This window comes from Pteronotus mesoamericanus, unplaced genomic scaffold, assembly GCF_021234165.1.
Source record: "Pteronotus mesoamericanus isolate MK-2021 breed Mesoamerican mustached bat unplaced genomic scaffold, CSHL_Meso_final scaffold_167, whole genome shotgun sequence".
NCBI lineage: Eukaryota > Metazoa > Chordata > Mammalia > Chiroptera > Mormoopidae > Pteronotus > Pteronotus mesoamericanus.
In genome coordinates this window covers 8,486,155-8,508,373 of record NW_026555308.1, presented here as the reverse complement: position 1 = coordinate 8,508,373, position 22,219 = coordinate 8,486,155, and the positions used below count along the sequence as shown (strand labels likewise).

Sequence of the window (22,219 nt, the reverse complement as noted above, 5' to 3'; positions counted from 1 at the left end):
GGCTCTCAGAGCACCACCTTCCCTTTCCTTCAGAGCACGGCTGTTATGGCAACGTGTTCACACTGAGTTCAGCAATGACTTAATTCACTAATTCACTCTAGTGAGGGTGATGTCATTGTGCATCTGTTTCCTTGAGAAGTTTCCTATTAATAATTTTTGTCCCACTGTAATTATGAATAGTACCCCTTTCACCCTCAGAAGTATTCTACTTTAGATGATAAAGTAGATGGCTACCCCAGTGATGGTCCACCCCGCCAGACAGTAAACCCCATGAGAACCCCAGCTGTGTTTGTTTCTGCTCATCATTGTCTTCTGAGCACCTGGCTCCAGAAAGCCAGGCAGGTCCTGACTGGCTGCTTATGGCCCAGCCTTGGAGGTCAGATAGCCCCACTTCCATCATATTCTCTTGGTCGACTGCACACCAATCAATGACCCTAAGCTCTCAATGGGCTGAGGGTCAAAGAACTGGCAGACATATTTTAAAACCACCACATATCTTCAAGGACTTGCATTTCATTCATTAATTTATGTATCCAATTGTTACCGATCCAGTGCTCCAGTCTCTTGCCGCATAGCTTGTAGATGGCACAAGAGTTCCTAGCTGAGCGCTAAGGGGGTGCTGCCTGCAGACTGTCTGCCAAGCCATATGCCTGGTTTGGGGCTGTATTCTCCTGGAGGAAGGCACATTTTTTCCCTTTCCAGAATGGTGCCATCTTTAGGCCAAGCTGCACGCACTGGAGAGGACACTTCTTTCTAAATCGGAAGGGGCACCTTCTTCTGATTTTTGTAAAGGCACTGTAAAGACTAGCAGGAACCCTGATTAATCACCTACTATGTGTCAGATATCAGTGACAAAGCCACAGGCAAGACAGATAGGGCCCTGCTCTCAGGGAGTCTGTGTTCTGTTGGGGAATGAAGACAATGAGTAAGAAATCACATGAATAAAACATTTAAAAATACATTACAGATTGTAAACAGTATTATAGGAGAAAAGCCCCTCTACTGAGCATCTACCCTGTGCTCGTTGCAAGAGGCAGAGATCAGAATCTGGAGGGCAAGGCTGCCTTATCTGTGGCAGCCTCTTGCGGGGGGGTGTCATGCAGGGGAGGAATAAACAAGAGCAAACAGAAACATGCTGTGTCCAAAAGACTTTAATCCCACATAAGGAGGGAATTCCAGAACGTGCAGGTGTAGGAACTTTAAGATCAAGAGTCTCATTTGCCCAGAATGTTTTGAATACCTTCCTACCTGGAAGCACAGGAACAAACAAGAATTTCTAAGTCTCCTCACCTCCTGCCTGGCCTGCTGTTCTTTGAACTTTGAACTGTGGGACCCTACGTGTGGGGTGTGTATCTTCCAGTGGAAAGAGAAGACATCCTTTCTTCCCCATACCCAGAGATCTGTAAGGATCTGTGAGTTTGGCCTGAGTCCTGAGGCTTGGGTTTCCTGGCTGGGCCAAGGGTCACTCGGCTTAGGGGATGTTTCCGTAGTTTTATAGCCCAAGAGACAACCCACATACACAAAGATGGCCAAGAATCTTGGTAAACCAAAGCAAACCAAAACTCTGTCAGTGACAAGCAGAATAATGAACTGCAAATGTTGTTAGTAACATCCATGAGATCAAGGGTTTTTTTTGACAAGTTTGTTCACTTCCCTATCCCTGTTGCCTTAAACTGTGTGTGGCACATGGGAGAGTCACACTAAGTATATGTTAAATAAATAACTGGAAAATATTATTTCACTGAGCAATTGTTTGACAGAAAGGAAGGGAAAAAAGGATTTAGGGGTAGAGGTGGGAATTAAAGATATTTTAAAAAGTACAAAGGATATTTTCATAGACTGATAAATAGTATTCCTAATTATACTTAAGATCTTAGGAAAATGAGAGGAACGTTATTACTAACAGGAACTTCTTTTTCTTGTTTTCCTTTTCAGTGTTAAAAGTGTACTCCACTCTTTTCAGAAGATAGACCAAGAGCACTGGCCTCTACTCACCTTGCCACGCTGAGAAACACCTGGGTGGTTCCTTCCAGGGCTTGCTAAGAGCATCCCATGGGCCAGCCTGGCTCCAGACGTCTGGGCGATAATGCCGCTGGCGGGAGCAAACTCTCCCATCTTCTGGTACTCTTTCTGACTGTACTTCGGAAAATTCAAATCTGGGAGAACTCTGATGCCAAACCTCCTGATGAACACTTGGAACTACAGTCCAGTAGCCTGGTATTTGGGGTCAGGAAAAACCTAGACCCCAGCCCTGAGTTTTGTTCTACTCACAGTACACTTGCGTGTGTTACATGAAACCCTGATGCACCATCATGATGAGCTGTCTCTACAGAGGTTTGGAAATCCTGTGGCCATTGACCCTGATTATTGGTGCTGTGAATTCTTCTTGTACTTGCAGGAAGTTCTATGACAGGGAGCAGCCATGAGACCCAGAGCTCCCAGCTGTAAGTGGTAGGATACCAGGGCTTCTTTCTCGGCTGGAAACCATTGTCTCCATCCGGCCCCAGCCCAGTCTGGGGAGGTGGGCAACAGGGAGGAGATGGTCTCAAGAGAATATACTTCTCAGATCCCGCTCTGAGAATTCAGATTTCTTGACTCTTCATACAGCAGGCTCGAGGGGCTTTCCTAGCTGTCTCTCATATGGCAGGATGGGCAGGAAGAGCCAGGCCGTGCTGATGGCAGGGCCTTTGGATTGGAGGATCTTGCTTATCTGCAAGGGTAGCCAAGAGAAAGTGCTGCTTGTGAAGCCTTTGTGTGTGCTTGCTATGATCTCACACCCAGAAGCATTTAGAGCTGTAAGCCAAATTCAAAGTTAGAGGTAAAACTGTAGTGGGAGAATTTTTTGTTGCTTGGCTTTCTGACTTACTTTGCCAATGAAATGTGAGCATGCAGAAACTTTACGAGCCAATGTGTGGTTCATCCTCTTAATTTCCCACTTCTCTGAGGCTAGCAATGGTCCATATAGAGGATGCTCCATCAGTCCGTATCCTGAAGTAAAGGTGATACAGACACATGGTCATGAGCAACCGCAAATGGACATTTAATATGAGCAAGGTATGTTAATACTTGCATTGTAAGCGAGAGATATTTGGGAATCATTTGTTATTGTGGCATAACCTAGCCCATCATGACTGATACAAAGGCTACAACTGCAACCCAGCCTCTCCAATCCCAGTCAATGGAGATTAAATCATTTTTATTCACATATTAGCCATCTATTACTACATAACAAATTATTCCAAAATTTAGCAGCTCGAGGCAACATACAGTTGTCAACTCACGGTTTTTGTGGGTCAGGAATCTGGGCATGGCTTACCTGGGTCCTCTGCCTCAGGGCATCTCACAAGGGTTCCATTGAGGTGTCGGCCAGAGCTGGGGTCTCATCTGAGGCTCAATGGGGAAGGAGCTGCTTCCAAGCCCACATGGTTGTTGGCAGCATTGTGGTCCTCAGAGGCTGTTGGACTGAAGGCCTCGGTTCCTATCTGGCTGTTGGACAGAGCCTCCTTCTGTTCCTTGCCATGTGGGCCTCTCTAACATGGCAGCTTACTTCACAAAAGCAAGCACACCTAGAAGGCAATAGAGAGACTCTGCTCATGAGACAGAAGTCACAGTTTTTATACCTAATTCCATAATTTATATATATATATATATATATAATTGACATTTAAATATATAAATGACATCCATCATTTTTGCCTCATTCTGTTCATTAAAAGCAAGTCGTTTTGTCCAGTCCACTTCCAAGGGGAGGGGAGTGCACAAGGGTGTGAATACCAGGAGGCAGGATCACGTGGGAGCCATCCTAGCAGCCTATCCACATGTTTGTTTTCAAAGAAAATGGTCATTGAGTGGAAGGGTATAAAACCTCTGTCAGCTGTCAAGATTAAACTGACCCACCAGCCAGAAGCTGGTTTCAGTGGTTGAATCATGTTTGTATTTGACCCAGTTCCATTGTTGGGTCAAATACAGTTTCCATTTTGGACTTAGCTCCCCATCCTTCTTGGCAACAGTCCACATCTTCTTTTCCATTATTCATCCTGCCATAAGTTCTGTTAGGATCTCTCAAGGATGGGATCATATTTGCCCCCAGGCACAGACACCCCCAGTTTTTCGTTCTGAGAACAGAAAAGAGTCAACAGGAGCAGATTATGAGAGACTGTCAGAACCTTAAAACATCTAAGCCAGGAAAGACATACAAGAGATCACTGAGTTCTCAATTAACCTCTTTCCCCCAACCCTGAAACAACCCCCTCAGCCTTCTCCATGGCCTTCCATGCCTTCAGATGCCTTCCTTATTGTTCTCTCTCTGCATATAAGATGGTCCTTTTATTAACCAGCTATGCTGTGAAACAACCATGATGCCTCAGTGACATGCAACAATAGACACGCCTATTTTATTCATGTGTCTGCAGCTTGGCTGAAGCAGCTCTGTGTCCCTGATGGAAATTCTGCCAGTCACCTAGGGTAGCTCTTTTATTTTGGGAGGGCCAATGGGCTACCAGAGATATATTTATCGTATGGAAATGGCAAAAGCACAAGAGGACAAGCCCCACCACCCAAGCTCATTCCCAGCCCCTTCTTGGGTTGTCTGCTAACATCTCATTGACCAAAGCCAGTCACCTGGCCTAGCTCAAGGTTAAGGGGGGAGGGGTGCTCCAATTGCCAGGAAACTACATCTGGAGTGTGAGATATATATATATACACACCTATATAGACACTATATATACTATAGAGGAATGAAGAACTGGGACTCAAAATTCAAACACACTCTTACTTTTCCCTGATATCATGCTGAGCTTTGAAACTTATTATTGAAACACTAGGAGTGGGGGATACAAGTGGTTAGGAAGCAGATTCCCGCCTCCAATCTTACTGGAGAGACAGGTATATATTTAAAGAGAGAAAACTTAAAAGGCACACCTAGCAGGTGAATGGGTCAGGGAGGTGGGGTTCTGAAGGTTTTGAAACCAGAGGGAAGAACGATCCATCCATTCCTTTCTCTGGGTCCTGGAGAGGCAACTTGGTGTCTGGCCTGGTTCTCCCCAGTGTGGGGCACCCCCCACCCCCCGGCAGGTGCATGGGAGGCGGTTTTAGCTGGCAGAGGGAGGAGCATTGTGCAGCTTTGAATCACAGACTGAGAATGCAATTCCCTTTTCAATGATTACAAGAAAGGGAAAGTCTCTGTCTGGGCTAGCAAGTCTCTAATACCTCCTTCACACCAGCTGAACTCTCTTGCAAGAGCTCCTTAAGCTCTGGTGCACGGGCTCTTCGAGGCAACAGTGTCTGGCTAGAATGTACTAACGTTTTCTTTGAGTAGTGTTTAAATTAGTAAGTCTATCTTCTATTTCTGGTGGATGGCACTGGTTTCCTGTTTACCATGATGATATAGAGCGTCCTTTTAAAATAAATATACATAGTTAACTGAACAGCTGATTTAAAGGAAAATGTTAAGTGAATACTAGTTCAGGTAGCATGTGGAAATGGCAGAAATAATGGCTTGACCATAGTTAGCATTTGGTAAATGGCTATATAAAGGGAAGCGAAGAGTGGGGTTTGCCGCAGTGGGTCTAAATTCAAATTCAGGCTTCATCCCTTCGGGCAAGTTTCTTAGGTAGCTTCTTAGAGCCTCAGTTTCTCCATGGACTGTTGTGTTACATTGAAGGTAATGTTTGTAAAGTGACTTTTCAAAGGATACGGGTAGTGGTTTGTGCGACGGTGAGTCCCGGGGGTGTCAGGGAATGGCGGACTTTGGAGGAACCCTAAGACTAGGTTCCCTGTTGCCAGGCCACCTCCCACAAAAGTCAGGACTATGTCAGATAATGCAAAGAACAGCAGCTAACATTTATTGAGCACTTACTGTCACAGCCTGTGGCAGTCACTGTGCCTGTGTTCTCACTTTCAGGTCTCAGAACCCAAGGAAAGCGGTCCTACGCGACTTCCATTTTCAGAAGAGGAAACAGGCGGGAAGGATTACGGGCAAGATCACAAAGTTAAGAAAAGTATCAGAGAAGAGGTCCTAAAGCAGGGAGTCGAATTTCAGGACCCTGTTCTTAACCCTTACCAGAAGGGAAGAGAAGGGGGAGAAGAAGCAGAGAAGAGCGGTGGAGAAGAGACAGGAGGCGAGGCAAGGGCGAGCGCTGCGAAGGGAGACTTCCAGCTCCGAGGACTTGCCTTCCCCTTTCTCCCGCTTTCCCCGGCTACGCTACCGATTCCGCCCTAAACTTGGCAGGGTTGCGCAGGCAGGCGGGCCGGGTGGGCTGGGGCTGGGGCTGGCGCTGACCCCCTAGGTCTCCGGCAGTTCCCTGCAGGGTCCCCCACCCACCTCCTGCGGCCCCTCCCACTCCGCTCTTCGGGCTCCTGACATCACGCCCCGGGAGGCGGGAGGCGGGATCGGTGAAAGAGGGGGACGTGGGGAGGAGGCTCCGCGCCACCGAGAGGGAGGAGGGAGGGCGCGCAGTCCCAGCCCAGAGCTTCAAAACAGCCCGGCTACTTCGCCTCGCTCCCCAGCCCCTCCGTCGGTCCTGCCGTCAGCGCCCGGTGAGTGGGGGTTGCGCCCGGGGGCCGCGCGCACGTCGTGGGGCTCCGCACGGCATGCGTTGGGGCAGCGGGTGAGCCGGCCCTTCACTTAGAGGACCCGGGGTGGGGTGGGGGTCCCTGCAGTTGGTATGTTGGGAGGAGGCAGGGCCAAGGACCCTCCCTGCCGAAAATCCACTCTTCCTCCGCCCGATTACGACGGGGCAGACTTCCCGCCGGCGCCTCACTAGCTTGGGACCCGGAATTCCACCTCCGCACCCCGGGACAGCTTCCTTCTCCATGTGGGCCAGGGTGGGCGGGAAAAGTTTGGGGAGAAGTTAAGGGCAGCCCTCTCGCCGCCTGAGGGTCCACAGCTCCTCCAAGCACTGCCCCCCACCTCCCCGAGCGCGCGGGACTGGCTGCGCCCAGGCCCGCTGAGTGGGTCGTGCAGAGTAAAGCACCCTTTTAGGCCCGGGCGGTGGCTTTGTTGCGCCCCCCACCGGCGAGGGGCTGCTTTCTTAGACCTGGAGCGGTGGAGGAGCCTCAAAGAGCTGAGAGAAGACGCCTCTTTCCCTCCCCATCTTACTTAGCCTTCGTGGGGCTTACGGGACTTTGAGTGCCGCACCCATGGGTTCCAGAGGAAGAGGGAACTAGAGCTCCCGAGTGAACTCTACAGGTTGCTGACTACACTCCAGGGAGGTCGTCATTTGGGGTCCACATGAGGACCTCAAAAATGGAGGCTAGTCTGGGGCACCTGAACCTGAGGGAGACCGCGCAGAGGAAAGCCCGCCCTTCAGGCCACAGAACCCGCCCCCTATTTTGGAACAAGGCCGAAAGCCTAGTTTCAGGTTTGGGGAAAGGGGCACTGCCCTCTCCCAAGGCCCAGTGATGAGTGCGTGGGATTGGCGGTGGTGGTGAGGGTGCTCTTTTAACTTATCTGCGTCTGAAATGCAGAGGCCAGGCTGAAAAGTAACAGGCAGAGGAAAGGTAATGGCCTTGGAGAGGAGCTTAAGAAACAAGCAGCCGCAATCCTGGATGATCCCTCTTAACAGGAGGTTCCTAGCGTAGGTAAATTCCTGAGCACGGAAAGTAAAGGAGAGGTTACTAGGAGCTGGGGAAAGAGGAGTGGGGATTGTGGCTTAATTGGTGCAGGGTTATTGTTGGGGAGGGTGAAAACATTTTGGGTATAGATAGTGGTGATATGACACGGTGAATGTGTTTAGTGCCACTGAATTGTCCATTTACAGGTGGTTAAAATATTATGTATATTTTACCATAATTTTTTTTTTGAAGTCTCCGGCTACCTTTACATTGAATCAGTTAGAAATCCTAGAAGCCATTCCCCGTTGCCAGCCACCTCTCCCTGGAATTTGGCTTTAGGATGAGGAAATAGAAGGAGGATGAGGAAGGGGCAGGATCCTGGTTTCCCCAAGAGTCCTCAAGGGACAAAGACGGGCACCAAAGCTGGCGGAGCCTTTGCAGTGCACCGAGCGCCCATGCTCTCCCGTGCTCCCTGTGCTCACTCCGCTCACTCCGCTCACTCCGCTCACTCCGAGGTGGGAAGAGCCAGGCCCGAGGCTGCAGGTCAGAGTGTCGGGTCACCGAGCTAGTAATGCCAAGAGCCAGACTTGAACCTCCGGTCTGCCTCCCCTCGGGCCCTCCCCTTTTCTTTACCTGGAGATGTCCAAGTGACTTGTGGGGAATGGAGGAGACCCTCCTGAAGAAATCAGGGCCCAGATGCCAAGCCCACAGCCTAGGGAGGGGTGTGGGGGTGGCAGGAAGGTGCAGAACCTGTTTTCCCAGTGCGAGTTCTTGGATCGGCCACCTTTCCCCCAACATGGAACTGGGAAATGGGGGTGGGAGGCAGGGAGCAGGCCACATAGCCTGGAACTGCCTCTGTCCCTCCAGTGGGGAAATTTTGATTCGCTTGAAATCTGGGGACAGGTGTCTGTGTAGGAAGCCACAGAGGTGGCCAGTGGGATGGGTAAGGCCTGGGCCAGATTCTGAGCTGACACTGCACAGCCCCACCCAGACAGGAGGGGCCGTGCCCTCTCTGGCTGGCAGGGCTTCAGATCAGGGCACAGCTCTTGAGGACTCCATGGCATCTAATTATAAATACAGGGCACAGCCATTCACTTCTCCCTGCCACCTCCCTTCACACTAGACACACAAGTAATTTGTAAGGCTCTTTCTTCCGGGAATGGGAGTGAATGTTTCACCTACATTTCCTTTCTCTGCCTCTCACAGACTATCTTTTTCACATGAGCTAAAACCATGTGCATATGCACAACACTCTAAATTTTCCAAAATCAGGTGATTGATTCACAGGGAGGCTGAGCCAGCCAATATGTCATCTCAGGCGCATGCTAACGTCCCTGCCCTCTGTGGCTTTCCTGGTTGACAGGGACGGAGTAAAGGCCTCTCTTCGTCATAGTCAACCCGCCAGACACAGGAAGGGGGGAGTCTGTTGAGACAAAAATATATAAATGTGTTTCCAGGCCAAACGGGATGGCGGTGGATTGCTGGCTAGTTCTTGGGATTTGTTTGGGAGACAGGAATCCAGCCACCTTCCTGGGGGGTAGAAAATTGTGTGTGTTGCAACATGTGGCCTCTGCCCAGCTCTGTGGACAAGTGGGGCCTCTGACAACAGGCTCCCAGGGCTAACGCAGGATGGGGGTAGACTCTCCAGAGGGGAGGTGGTGGCAGCCGTCACCCAAAGGGGTGGTGGGGTCCCGGGCATAGGGACTGGGGAGCAGAGCTCTTCCAGAAGGGGCAGTTAAAACCCAGGGACCGGACTCCTGTGTGGGAGGAGGGCTTAGGGACATCTGACTGGGTTTGGAAAAGCAGGCGATTGGCAGAAGCAGCTGGAATGGGGAGAGAGGACAGCTGGCACCACAGGCGGAACTAGAGGCCTGACTCTTGGTTGTTGGCTTCAGCTTATCCAGGGAAAGAATGGGGCAGGGGCGGGGATGGAGGGAAAAGGAGGCTCCCCTTCTCGCCCCAGGAGTGGTAGAGTCTGGCTTCCTGCAGGAGTTACTTAAAGACTGCAATTTCGGCAGGACCAACTTTGGCGGGAATCGGCAGATGCATCTGGCTCTTGTTAGGTACAAGCCGAGGTGGGGTCGGGGGGAGTCTAAAAATATCAGAGGTAGGGCTGCCACCCAGCTTGAGTGCCCGCTGGTAACCTGATACCCATGTGGGGGCTGGTGGTGGTGGTGGTGCATGTATGACGTTGTTCTGTACCAGAGTCACTTGTGGGCTCTCCCAGGCAGCCGGGCCTTAGGTGGATTCCTGGGCGGGGTAGGAGCTCTCTGCATTCAGGGCAGCGGCTGCTAAGATCAGAGGATTTCCTGGGCACAACAGCCTTAGACCATCCCATGGTGACAGCTAAGGACACTCAGAGGGGTGGAGTGACTGGTCTGAGGGCACCCAGTAAGCTGGCTGGAGGTTCCTCTCTGTACCAATATAGAAAGATCTGTAAAGATATGGTTGATTTTTTTTTTTAAAAAGAGCACATAGCAAAACAATATGTGGGAAAACATCCTATTTGTATAGCAACAAACAAATACTAGCAGTATTTTTATGGATTCCTGTAATTCATATGTATTACATGTATACAGTGAAAAATGTCTGGAAGAATCTGTCAAAACCGATTGATGTGGTTGCCTCTGGTGAAGGGGAGAGGAGGAAGCTGGTACGGAAGGAATGGGCAAATGGACTCCTTATCTATAACAGAGAGAATATGTTCATGAGTTACTTGTGTACCTGCAGCTCAGTAATAATAATGGGCATTTTGCAGGTTCGGGGGCGGGGCGCTTTAGAAGATGAGTTGCATGGCGGAGGTTCTGTGGATGGAGTCCAGGGAGGGCTGTGCGGTAATCCAGGGCCAAGTCATGGGGCCGTAAGAGGTGCCATCCAGTCCCCTGGCACGTTGCCCTCAGAACATCACATGTGGATGCCCTGTGGGTGTACGGATTTCCCACCCGGGTGCTGCTAATAGACAGGGGGCAGTCTGGAGAATAGAGGGCAACACTGAGTACCCCTGGGGTGTGTTAATAGCGCCATCATGAGATCCCCAGCAAGGTGTCCCAGAGACTATTGGGAATGAGAGTCTGGAGATTTGATGGGAATTTAAAGAGACATAAAGACCTGGGTCCGGTTGGTGTTTGGGAGTGGGAAAGAATGACTTAGATTTTGCCAGTGTTATCAGTAGCAGCAAAAATGATTACCGTTGCTATTGTTACAGCATCTATAGGATGCAACGCAGTTTACTGGGCCATGTGCTTTACTTCCTTTATCTCCTTTAAAGTGAGTAACAGCCCCGGATAGGTGGCACCGTTGGTTGGAGCGTCGTCCCATAGTACACCACAAAGTTTCAGACTCATTTCCAGTCAGGGCGCATGCCTAGGTCGCAGGTTCCATCCCTGGTTGGGGCTCTTAATGGGAGGCAACCGATCGATGTTTCTCTCTCTCTCTCTCTCTGTCTCTCTCCTCCCCCTCTCCTAAAATCAGTAAACATATCCTCTGGGGAGGATTCATTAAAATGAGTAACAGCCCTCTGAGGTAGGGACTCCTATTATTCCTGTTCTATAGAGGAAAATAGTGCAGTCCTAAAAACGTTGCTTAAACACACACACAATGACCGTGTTGGGATTTGAATCCAAGTCTTGTGGACCCCACAGACCCTGCTCCATTTGATGTATTCCTGTCACATCCCTCTCTTAAAAACAGACATCTGTGTTCACCTCCTGAAGCAATCCTGGTCCTTTGGGCCAAGAAAGTTCCTTTGCTGCAGATGTCCTGGTGGGTGTCCTGGAGCTTAGCATTCTCCTTTCAGAGTCAGACACCTCCGCCCTGAAGTTCCCCTCAGTTGTCTGGCACAGAGAGCAGACCCACAGGCCCACCCTACCCAGGCCAAAGCCATCTTGTGTCTCTTCTATTTTGGGCGTGTGTGGAATGGAAGAAGGCGTTCTGGGAATCCTGCTTTCGATGGGAACTCCCTGTCTAACTGATATCCAATTCCATTATTTCTGATGGTCTTTGCTTAAGAGAGGCAAGAGGTACTGGGTGCAGGGACCCACCTGCGGTGTTCACCAGGGTGTCTCCAGCATCCAGCACAGAGCTAAACGTGCATTAAGTGCTCCATAAATCTCTGTCACGTGAATAACAGAGAGAAGGAGTCACCCTGGGGCCTTAGGCTGCTTCCTGCTTTTCAGCTGACCCCAGTGAGGAGCCAGCTGGAAGCTGCAGGGAGGAGGGAGGGGGTGTTGGGGAGGGTTTGGGGACCAGGAGGGATAATTGGGTCTGTGAGAAATAATTGGGGTGAGGCCGCTGCTCCTCTCCCCCACTGCCTTTGGCTGTGCCTGGTGCCGCATCAGGCCCAAGTGGTAGGGTCAGCATCCATTTACATCCACGTGACATGGGGTCACATACTTCTAGGACCAGAGCCCTAAGAGGCTTAATCTTCGACATGCCCAGAGTACGGTCTGCACACCCACAGGCATTTGGGGATGATTTCTACAACATACAGGCAACGCTAAAAACTGTAATACGCTCATATTTATTTTAAAGTACAGTACTAAAACCTTAGTCCCATGTCAAGTGATACTGATTTTCCATTTATGGCATAAAACACATTTTAAAATTAATCGAGTTAACCTGATGTGTCTTAAAGACAATCCTGGGTGATGAGTAGTACAGTTGGTACACAGGCAGAAAGGACAGTGGTCGTGGCGTTGACACTATTGGTGTCCCACCCAGGTCCCCTTTACTGGATGTGCCCAGCCCCCGCCCCCCGCCCCCCACCCCACCCCCCGCAGCTGTAGTGAGTGCTGGCTGCTGAGGGCACATGGCTTCCCTCCTCCAGAGAATTTTAAGAAGCGCTTCACCCAAAGACGTCTGGGAAGTTATGCCCTGACCCCCCCGCCCCCCGCGAGAGTGAGAGGGTGCTGAGGCCTCCTCTCTGGCCCTCTCACTGGAGATTCTTCCAGCCTTCACCTCCTGCATCTGGGGCTTCCTGGGGAGCCCTGGAGTGGGGAGCAGAGCCACTGAAAGGTTTCCTTCAGGTGTCAGGCACTGCGCTGAGCATAAGGGACACAAGCAGTGACCAAACCAACATAAATCCCCATCCACAGGGAGCTTCCAGTCTAGAGAGACGAGACCAAAAAAAAAAAAAAAAAGTGAATACAGATGCTGTTTAGTGATTCGAAGAAAATATAATGGGAGTCACTTAGATTGGGTGGTCTGGGAAGTCTTCTTTTAGGAGAGGACTCTGAAGTTGAGGCTGAACAAAGAGAAGGAGACAGATACCCCGATACCCCAAGATCTTAACTTTCCAGAAAGGCGGATTGACTCATGTAAGTATCCTGCTGCCCTGAGTGGGCAGCAAGCTGCATCCACTGGGGATAAGGAAAGAGCACTAACTAAGGTCTGGGGTACTAACCCATCCCTGAGAGTTTTGTGGGGCACTCTGTGTGGGCCGGGACTGGATGGTTCATGTTCTCATGTCCTCGAGTGGTGCCTACTGTACTCTCTATACTCAGGACAGATGGCTGGGATATGGGGCCACATATTCCACCGGGAGCTCTTCTGACATTCTGGAAAGTGAGGGGCTGGCTCAGTTCCAGGCTTTGGGGTTGGGTGGTCTACTGAGGGTGTGGAATGAGGGTATCTGGCCCCTGGGTCCTGTGAGGGCTGGGAAGGCTCCCCTTCAGATCAGCTCAAGGCCCAGCCACCTGACTTGCGGTTTCTACCCTCCCTTTCATACCAGGGGTTGCAAAGGGCTCTTAGGTGTCCTTGTGGTGTCAGATCCAAGGGGATGGAGGTGTTGAAATATTGGCCCCCAGTAAACTCAGAGCGCCCTCAATTTATTTTTTTAAGTCTCTTTTTAAGTGAGATTTTTAAAGTGTACAATTCAGTGTATTTTAGTATAGCCACAGGTATGGGCAACAGTCACCACAGTTGATTCTGGAACATTTTTGTCACCTCACAAAGAAACCCTGCGCCATTTGGATGTCATCCCCTTGTTTTCCCTTCCCCTCCGCCTTAATCAACCACTAATCTTTCTGTGTCTGTAGATTTGCCTATTCTGGACATTTTAAATAAACAGAATCACACAGTATGTAGCCTTTTGAGTCTAGCTTCTTTAACTTTGCAAGGTGTCTTAATATGTTGTAGCACATCTATCACTACTTTATTCCTTTTCATGACCTAACTGTAGTCTACTGTATGGATATAACCAATTTTGTTTACCCACTCATGAGTTGATGGATGTATGGGTGGTTTCCACCTTTTGGCTGTTGTAAATAATGCTGCTATAATCATTCATGCAAGTTTTTATTGGACACATTTTAATTTCTTGGGTGCACACCTAGGAGTGGAATTGCTGGGTCATGTGGTAACTCTATGCTTAATTGTTTGAGGAACTACCAGACTGTTTTCCATAGTGGCTGCACTATTTTACTTTGTCACCAACAGTGTATAAACATTCCAATTTTTTTGTTTTAATTCGATCCCCAGTCTTGTCTTGACTTCCTAAGTCCACGGGTGGACTTTCTATAGGTCTAGAGCAGCTACTGGGTTCAGGTCTAACTGAGGCCCAACTAAAGGTCCTGGGACAGGCTGGGTCCAGCTGAGTTGGCTGGGAGATGGGGGTGGAAGGACGGGGAGCCACATGCTCTGTGGTTCCTTGGGTGGGGACCACCAGAGACCGAATTGGAATCAATGGATACTGCAGGGTGGGAGTCACAAGGCTGGAGTGATTTCAGGTGGCTCTGGACATGACATTCAATAACATTATATCACTCAGGGAGAATGTGGTTCCTTTAAAAAAAAAATCCTCACCTGAGGGTATGTTTATTGATTTGAGGCAGGGGGAGGGGGGGCAGGGAGAGGCAGAGAGGCATTAATCGGTTGCATCCTGTACATGCCCTAATCTGGAACTGAGCCCACAACCTAGGTATATGAGTATGCCCTGACTGGGAATTGAACCAGCAACCTTTTGGTGTTTAGGGACAATGCTCCAACCATTTGAGCCACCCAAAGGGTCATAGTTCCCTTTGTAATAGTCTTTTTAACTTTCTGATTTCATCAAAGGGAGACTCTTAGTTGCTGCTAAACTCTTGATCCCCTTTGGCTCTAGTTTATTTTCTTTCACCTGACAGGGCAGGTCTTCAGCTCAGCCCTTTGGCAGGCGACGACAATGAACCAGAACTTGTGAACTTTTGGGGTGTTGGGGGAGGGGTTATTTATTTTACAGTCAATCTCTATTTGTGTGGCAAGTGATGATGAGTTTCCATTTCCAGGGAGCCAGATTTCTTTTTAAGATCCATGTATTTCTTTTAGAAAGTGGGTTTCTTTAAAGACAAAGATAAAGTAAAAATCCTACAGCGGGACTTCGAGAAGGTGGTAGGCAAATGACTGAAGTTTGGAAAACCTTGTTCTAAAGTTGAGGGCCCCAAAACCAGATGTAGTGTCAGGAAATGGCAAGGTCCCAAGTCCTGGGGCACATACAGATGGAAACTGGATGCTATAAAAATAACCCAGGCAGAGGCTGTGGGCAGGGGTGGTTCTGCATGATCACACAGTGCCTTTCAGCTGAGGCTGCATGAGTTCACAGTTCTCATTGTGTGGGGTCAGTTTCCCGGTGCCACACAGCTGGACAGTGTCATAGCTGCAGACACAATGTCATCAGGGATGCCCCACTTGGAAAGGGGAGGTGTTAGGACTGTCTTTCTTTCTAGAAGGCCTCCGGGCATGCCAATGAGGAAACGTTACGATGTGATTCCAAGTTCAAGGGGATGGCCCCCCGGCTGGCTGAGCATCTGCCCTGGTCTTGGGTGTTTCATGGAAGGGATCCCTTCCTGTCAGTCTCCCTAAGCACAGCGAAGGGGGCGTGACCTACCTGCTCTCAGGTTTGGGTGTCTGTACCAGCTGGGTATCCTGATGGAGAGGAGCTGTGTTAGGCAGGGTTCTCTAAGAAACAGAACCAATAGGATATGTATTATAAAGCGAGATTTATTTTACACACAATTGTGGAGGCTGGCAAGTCCAAAATCTGCCAGGTAGGCTGGCAGGACCTAGGGAAGGCTGATGTTGCTGTTTGGGAGGCTTGGGGGCAGGAGTCCGCATTTTTGTTCTCTTTGGGCCTTCAGCTGATGAAAGAGGCACGCCCACACTATGGAGGACAATCTGCTTTTCTCAAAGTCCACTGATTTGAACATTGGTCTCATCCGAAACACATCCTCATGGAAACATGGTGGTCCAGCCACGTTGACTTGTAAAATTAATGATCACAGATGCCTTAGGTGGAGCAGGCACACAGCATTGAACAAAATAGAATCTTTTAAATATTTCCTTTTAAATTCCCTCAGCCCTCCAAGGAGAAAAATCTCAGTTTTGTGCAAATATGTCTTTAAAACTTCTCAAACGTGTGTGACATCCTGTTTCAGCAAAGGAAGAGAAAGCTGGCTTAGACTCACAGCTTTTAGCAGCAACAGTTTCCAGCCAGGATCTAATAACATTGTTTTGTTTTCATTGTTTCTCTTCCCCAGCACCACCTATTTATGGCAGGCAACCTGACTTTCCATTTCAGCCTTGATATAAGGTTTCCTTTTTATAAAGATGTGAGTTTAAAAAGTAAGTTACTATACAGGTGGTACCCAGGCAGACCTGAAATCGTGAAGGCCGTGCAGGAATGACTGATTGGGAAAACATTGGAAAACATTGACGTAAGCATAGTGGCGGCGGTGCCTGAAATATCCCGTAATTTTCCACATACCTCGAGCTTCCTGGTGTCTGTTTGCGCTTCCTTCCCCCTTGGAGGCTGCTCTGATGGTTCGTTTCCACTTGCTGGCTGCCACCTGAGAGCGGTGATGGTGGGCAGGAGAGGACACTCGCTGGCTCTTGGGGAGGAGAGGGGACCGGGGGTGGCAGTTCTAAGAAACTCCTTTGCTGTGATTCTGGCCATGATTGGTGTACGTACATAGCTCTTGTTATATACAGATGCTATTCTAAGCTTGTTTGCTTTATTATTACCCAACAGTCCTAGGAAGTAGGTGTACCATTGCCATCCCCATTTTACAGATGAGAAAACTAAGGCAATGAGTAGTTAAGCTGCTATGCCACAGTCCATTCTGGCTCCATCTGAGCTCTTACCACATTTTGCTCACATTACTTCCTGTTGTTAATCTCTTTCCTTTCATCTCTTTCATCTCTTTCCTGTGTTAATTTACACAGAGGTGGAGGCCTGGCTTTCTGGTCTGGAGGCTCCTTGGGCTTGACCGAGTTGTAAGCAATGATTCTTGGCCCCTACCTTGCTGGCAAAATTGATCTATAGCAGTGATTTTCAACTGGTGTGCCATGAGAATTTGTAAAACACGCGATACCTGACTGTTTAGTCAGGGGCATGGACCAATTTCCCTTTACATTATCAACAGCCAAGACAATAGTAGCTGTCTGGTGTGAATGTATCAAAATTGTACCTTTTTTTTTTTTTTATCAGACTGGTGTGCTGCAGAATTTCAGGAATTAGTTTAGGTGTGTCATGAAATGAGAAAGGTTGAAAATTGCCGATCTGTAGAAAAGACAGTTCTTGTCACTTAGGCTGTTAGAGTGAGTACCGTCGGTGTCCTGCGGATTTGCTGGAAGTCACTGATACAAGGTGCTCTGTGAAGGAAAGAATATTGCTAACCCAGTGGCTGTGAGGATGGGAACGCCCCATGTATGACACCTGCCTCACCCCTAGCCACCTAACCCTAACCCACCTCACCCCATGCTGACACGTGCGCCTGCAGGTACACTACCAATCCCCACTGGGCTGGGGTGTGGGTTTGCCGGGCGGCATAATTACAGGGAGCTTCTTGGATGCCAGCAGCCAGCAGGGAGCTCTTTAATTGAGGGGGTCAGGCAGCAGTCATTGGCAGAATGGTGGTTATTAGCTGTTCTGCAAGAGCTGCCCAAACTAGCAGACATTCACCAAGTATGTGCTGAGTAACCTTGGGCACTGAGACATGAAGATGAATAAGATGTGGTTTCTGTGACTGAGGAACTCTGAGTCTCATAAAGCAGTGTTTCCCCTGTATCAGTTCGTATTTGCTGTGTAACAAACCGTCCTGAAATGCAGTAGCTTACATCAGAAAACAATTCTTTAGTGCATGATTCTGCAGGTGAGCAGTATGGGCTTGGGTCACTGGGATCGCGCTGATTTGGGGGCCGGGGCTTGGCTGGAAGGGCTTATCTCTGCTCCAAGGAGTCCCCTGCCCTTCAGGGGCAGCCCAGGGTTCAGTGGATGGGGAAATGCATTCTACCTCTTAATAGGATGATTTGATTTGTTAAAATTTTATTAAAACCTTTTGTGCTTGTGAACATGAGGGATGTTGGGCTATATTTTTCTTATATTTTTCTTGCCTGCTTTTGAGATCAGGGTGTTGCAGGCCTTACAGAATGAGTTGGGAAGTATTCCCTCCTCTTCAAATTTCTGAAAGAGTTTATGTGGAGTTGGTATTATTCTTCCTTAAATGTGAGACAGAATTCACCAGTGAAAACAACTGGACCATGCATTTTCTCTTTGGGAAGGAACTCCAGGCTCTTCATAAATATTTCTTCCTTCTTTTGTGCCAGACTTGAAAGAAAAATCTAACTCCATTTCTTGACTACTTCTTAGCTCTTTAGGTCCTTGAAACCTGGCTCCTTCAGTCATTCATTCAACACATATTTACTGAACACTATCTATAAACTAGGCATTGTCATAAGTGCTGGGAGTACCATCCTGTAAAAACATGTCACCAGCAGGAGAAATAACAATACCTAAGTAAACAGCTACAATATAATCTTCAGGTCACAAGGAGAAAAATAAAGGGCTTTAGTTTAATTCACTAAAATTATTACTAAGCTTGCCAATGAGCTAATTTTCCATCATGATTCCCCGCCCCCCCCCCAGTCTCTCCTCTCTCACCTTCTGGATCCCCTTACCCACTCTTGGTTTTCTCCCCACGCTGTCCCCACATCTCCGTCACCTTTGTTGGCCTCCCCCACCCCCTTCCCCACCCCCTTCCTATCCTCTCCTCTCTGCCAGCACTTTCTCTTCGGGTCATGTTTCATATCTACCAGTGGCTTTGTTTCTTATCCACACACCCATGACACTGGATTTCTGCTCCCAGCTCCCGTTTTCTCCCGAGTGACAGTGCCACCCATATTTCCAATGGTCTGACACCTCCCCACCATTGTTAACCAGACATTTCTAAAACCAGAGGAACTGTTTTCCTCATGCTTCAGATGCTCTCCCTGCTACAAGCCAAGTGCCTTCAGTGGAACCAGTGTCCACTCAGGCACAAGCTGATGGCGGCCCCTGGAATCCTTTGCTCAGTCCGTCAGCCCATCGCCAGGTCCTGTAGGTTCTGTTTGCTGAAGAACTCTTGACCTCTCCCTTCTGCCCACAGCCCTGTCTCTGCCTCAGCCTAAAAGCCTTCCCCATCTCCCACTGCGTCCAGAACACTCAAACTCCCAAGGTCGTTAAGTTCTTGCCCAGCATAGATTCTGGCTTGGCCCCAGACCCTGCCCAGCACACACCCTACTCACACTTGTAATGCTTTACACACTGTCCCCACAGCCCTGCCTTGCCCGTCCCCTGACACCCAGCTCAGATGTCACTTCCTCTGGGAAGACTGACACTGTTCTCATCCCAACACAGGGCTAGTCACGCCTTCCTCGTGTTCTCACAGCACACACATCATCACATCGTGTTTATGTATTGGTACAATCTTGTTCCTTTTGTACTGGGAGCTCTCAGGGGACACAGAGCCTGCCTTACTCATCCGTGTAGCAACGGGGTGTGGTACATGGTCAGCGCTCCGTGAACGCTCATTGAATGAAGAATTGCTTCATTTGAAAATAACGAAGGCTGGGGTCTGAGCCCTGGTACCCCACTTGCTAACTGAATGATGCGACCAAATCCCTTAATTTAATTTGTCACTTGCTAAGTGCATCATAGTCCTTGCCCATCCTATGACAGAGCTGCCACCTCACTGACAGGTGTTTACCCTGTGCTCAGTGAAGGGAGGTGACTTCAGGGCTCATGGGTGACTTTGTGTTCTCTACTTCCTTTGTCCCCAGCCTGCTTAACAAAGTGTGTCCCAAAGTGGGATCTGGAGTAATGACACGTAGTGATGACCAGCATCTGAAGCCATGTGTGGCCCCAGGACTTTAGACCGATTGCCTGATCAGGCCTCAAAGTAACGGCGCCCTAAACGGGAAGAGACATTGAGATTTAGGCTGAGCAACATGGTGGTTTCTCTGGTGCCTGATTGCCTGGGTTCAAATCCCAGCTCCAGCCTTTACAAGCTGTGTGGCCTTGGGGAAGTTGCTTTGCCTCTGCAAATCTTATTTTCTTTACCTGTAAAATGAGGCCAATTATAACAGCTACATCATAGTGTTTATCTGAGGAATGAATAAGTTAATACATATAGGGAGCTTAGAACAGTGCCCGGCACATAGTAGGCAATAAATGGTGGCCATCATTATTGTTGATATTGTGGTTATTACCTCAGTGGCCTGCAAGACCGATGGCTGAGCAGGCAGAATCATCCTCTGCGGCTTCTGTCCTGAAGCGCTGCCAAACCCCAATGTCCTGCCTCTTGTCCTTTCTGGATGGAGCCAAGTATTGTCTTTGTGCCCAGAAGCCCCAGCCACAGTGAGCACAAAGCTGGCCAACCCAGGGCAAAGGGGCTTCCGTGATCCCCAGGGCATCTTGGATGCCTGGATATTTTGGGCTGGCTGCTCTCTAGATACCAGGGCAGGAGGCTGAGCTGACCTCTGCCTTCCTGAAAACAGAGGCCAAAGCCACTGTCCCCTCTGAGTGCTGTGGGTGGTGGGAGGGGCGTAAGTTCTAGCCAGCTTGCAACTGAACTGCCAGCTCCAGAGTGGGCCTGGGAGTCTCTTTGGCCGCAAGGCCTGGGCAACCACTTACCAGCTGGCCTTCCCCGGGATCAGGGCCCAGAGCTGCCCTCCCTGGCCTTTTGAACCGGGGAGCTGTGGGTGGAGCACTTCTGGGTTGGGGGAAATGGCTCAGACCTCCAGATGCTAAACATCTCAGGTCTGTTTTGAAAGGCTCCACACCTCAGGATTGTCCTTTTGCATACAATTCTGGGAAAAGGCTCCAACTCAGGCTGAGAATGGGAGGTGCTATAAATTGTAGGAAGAACTCCTGAGGGTGGGAATAGAATCTCGGGTGAGCCGAGTGGTCATCTTAACACTGTGTTCTCTCTCTGCGGGAAGGCAGCTCTTGTTCCCTTGCACAAAAAGGAGCATGTGCCAGAGCAGCTTTCTTTTAGCAACAGCAGGCTGAGGCTGAGCTGCCTGCAGTGGAGATTTGTGTTTTTATGAAGGGACGAGAGGAGGCGACCCTTACATGGCCAATGGCAAGCCCACGGCCTTCTCTCCACCTGGTGGTGATGTTGGGTCATCAATGGTAAATGAAATGTTGCTTCTGTGGAATGGAGGGCCAATGAGTCACCAGCAGGACTTTCTTCATACCTGGGGCTAGATGTGCAGCACACGGGCAGACACACATTTCAAGCAAACATTGGACCAAGGCATAGCAGGACAGCACCTCTACTTAGGAGAGAGCGAGGAGATGACAATTCTTGGTGTATCCTCTTTGCTGTCTGAGGTCTAGATGGACATTTCTGGGCAGTACTGCCTCTCATCCTGTCAACCAGTACTTTAGAACTTGAAATTCACTGAGCCACAAATACTCCATTCTGTGTGCAGACTTTCCACGGCCCCACCTGCACCTTCCAGTGCCTCTCCTCCTCCTGTTCTTCCTCCTCCTCCTGTTCTTCCTCCTCCTCCACCTCTGCCTCCTCCTCCTCCCTACCCCCACCCCCGCTCACCCCAGCTCATCCCAGCTCCCATGCCCAGAAGAAGCACAAGCCCTTTTGCTGCTCCTATTCTGGCTGCTGATTCTTTTTCACTTTAAGAAAAAAAATTTAATAATAATTTTTAATATCCTGCATTCTATATTATTTTCTGTGGTTGTTTTATGGGTATTTTATAGAATGGAGAGATTTTAGGCCTTCAGTCTAAAGATACTTTTCCTTGGTGCCTACAAGGCCCCTAAATGGAGGTTGGGGAGTCCAGGTGTAGGGCTCTGCCAGATTCAGCTCAGTTTCTGGGTGGAAAGGGGGCATGTTGTAATAAATTTAGAACACGGAACGTAGTCCATTCTACCGTGGCAGAATGAATTCTTATAGTGATTAAGGATCCAAAATCTAAACCAATGTCAGAGTAGGTTAATAAAGGCAACACATGCTTCAGCTTGGCCAGCGAGCCAATAGGTTTTAAAAGGCAGGAAACTGCCCTGGCCAGGCAGCTTAGTTGGTTAGAATGTCATCTCACTACACCAAGGTTTTGGGTTCAATCCTCGATCAGGGCACATACAAGAAGTGACCAATGAATGTATAAATAAACGGAACAATAAATTGATGTCTCTATTTCTTTCCCCCTTTTCTCTCTAAAATCAAGAAAATAAATTTTTTTAAAAGGGCAGAAATCTGTATTTTTAGTGCAAACAAAGAATAAAGCATCCTTTTTCATCAAGCCCTTTCTTAATTAGCCCAGTCATATCTCAGCTTCAGCTAATGGGCCAATACAGAGAGATGCTGCCTTCCCAGATCTCTCCTGCCTGGTACAAAGCATGAGGGAAGTCCAG

At 49.0% G+C, this 22,219-nt stretch overlaps 1 protein-coding gene across 1 annotated transcript in view; it reads left to right on the top strand.

Annotated features, from left to right (window-relative positions):
- The first annotated feature begins 6,421 nt into the window (after positions 1-6,421).
- EMP2 (epithelial membrane protein 2) overlaps positions 6,422-22,219 on the top strand; it is a 36,283-nt gene continuing 20,485 nt past the window's right edge. The window contains exon 1 of the mRNA XM_054589569.1: positions 6,422-6,537. The gene's annotated coding sequence lies outside the window, so the exon portion shown is untranslated. The remainder of the gene's footprint in view (positions 6,538-22,219) is intronic.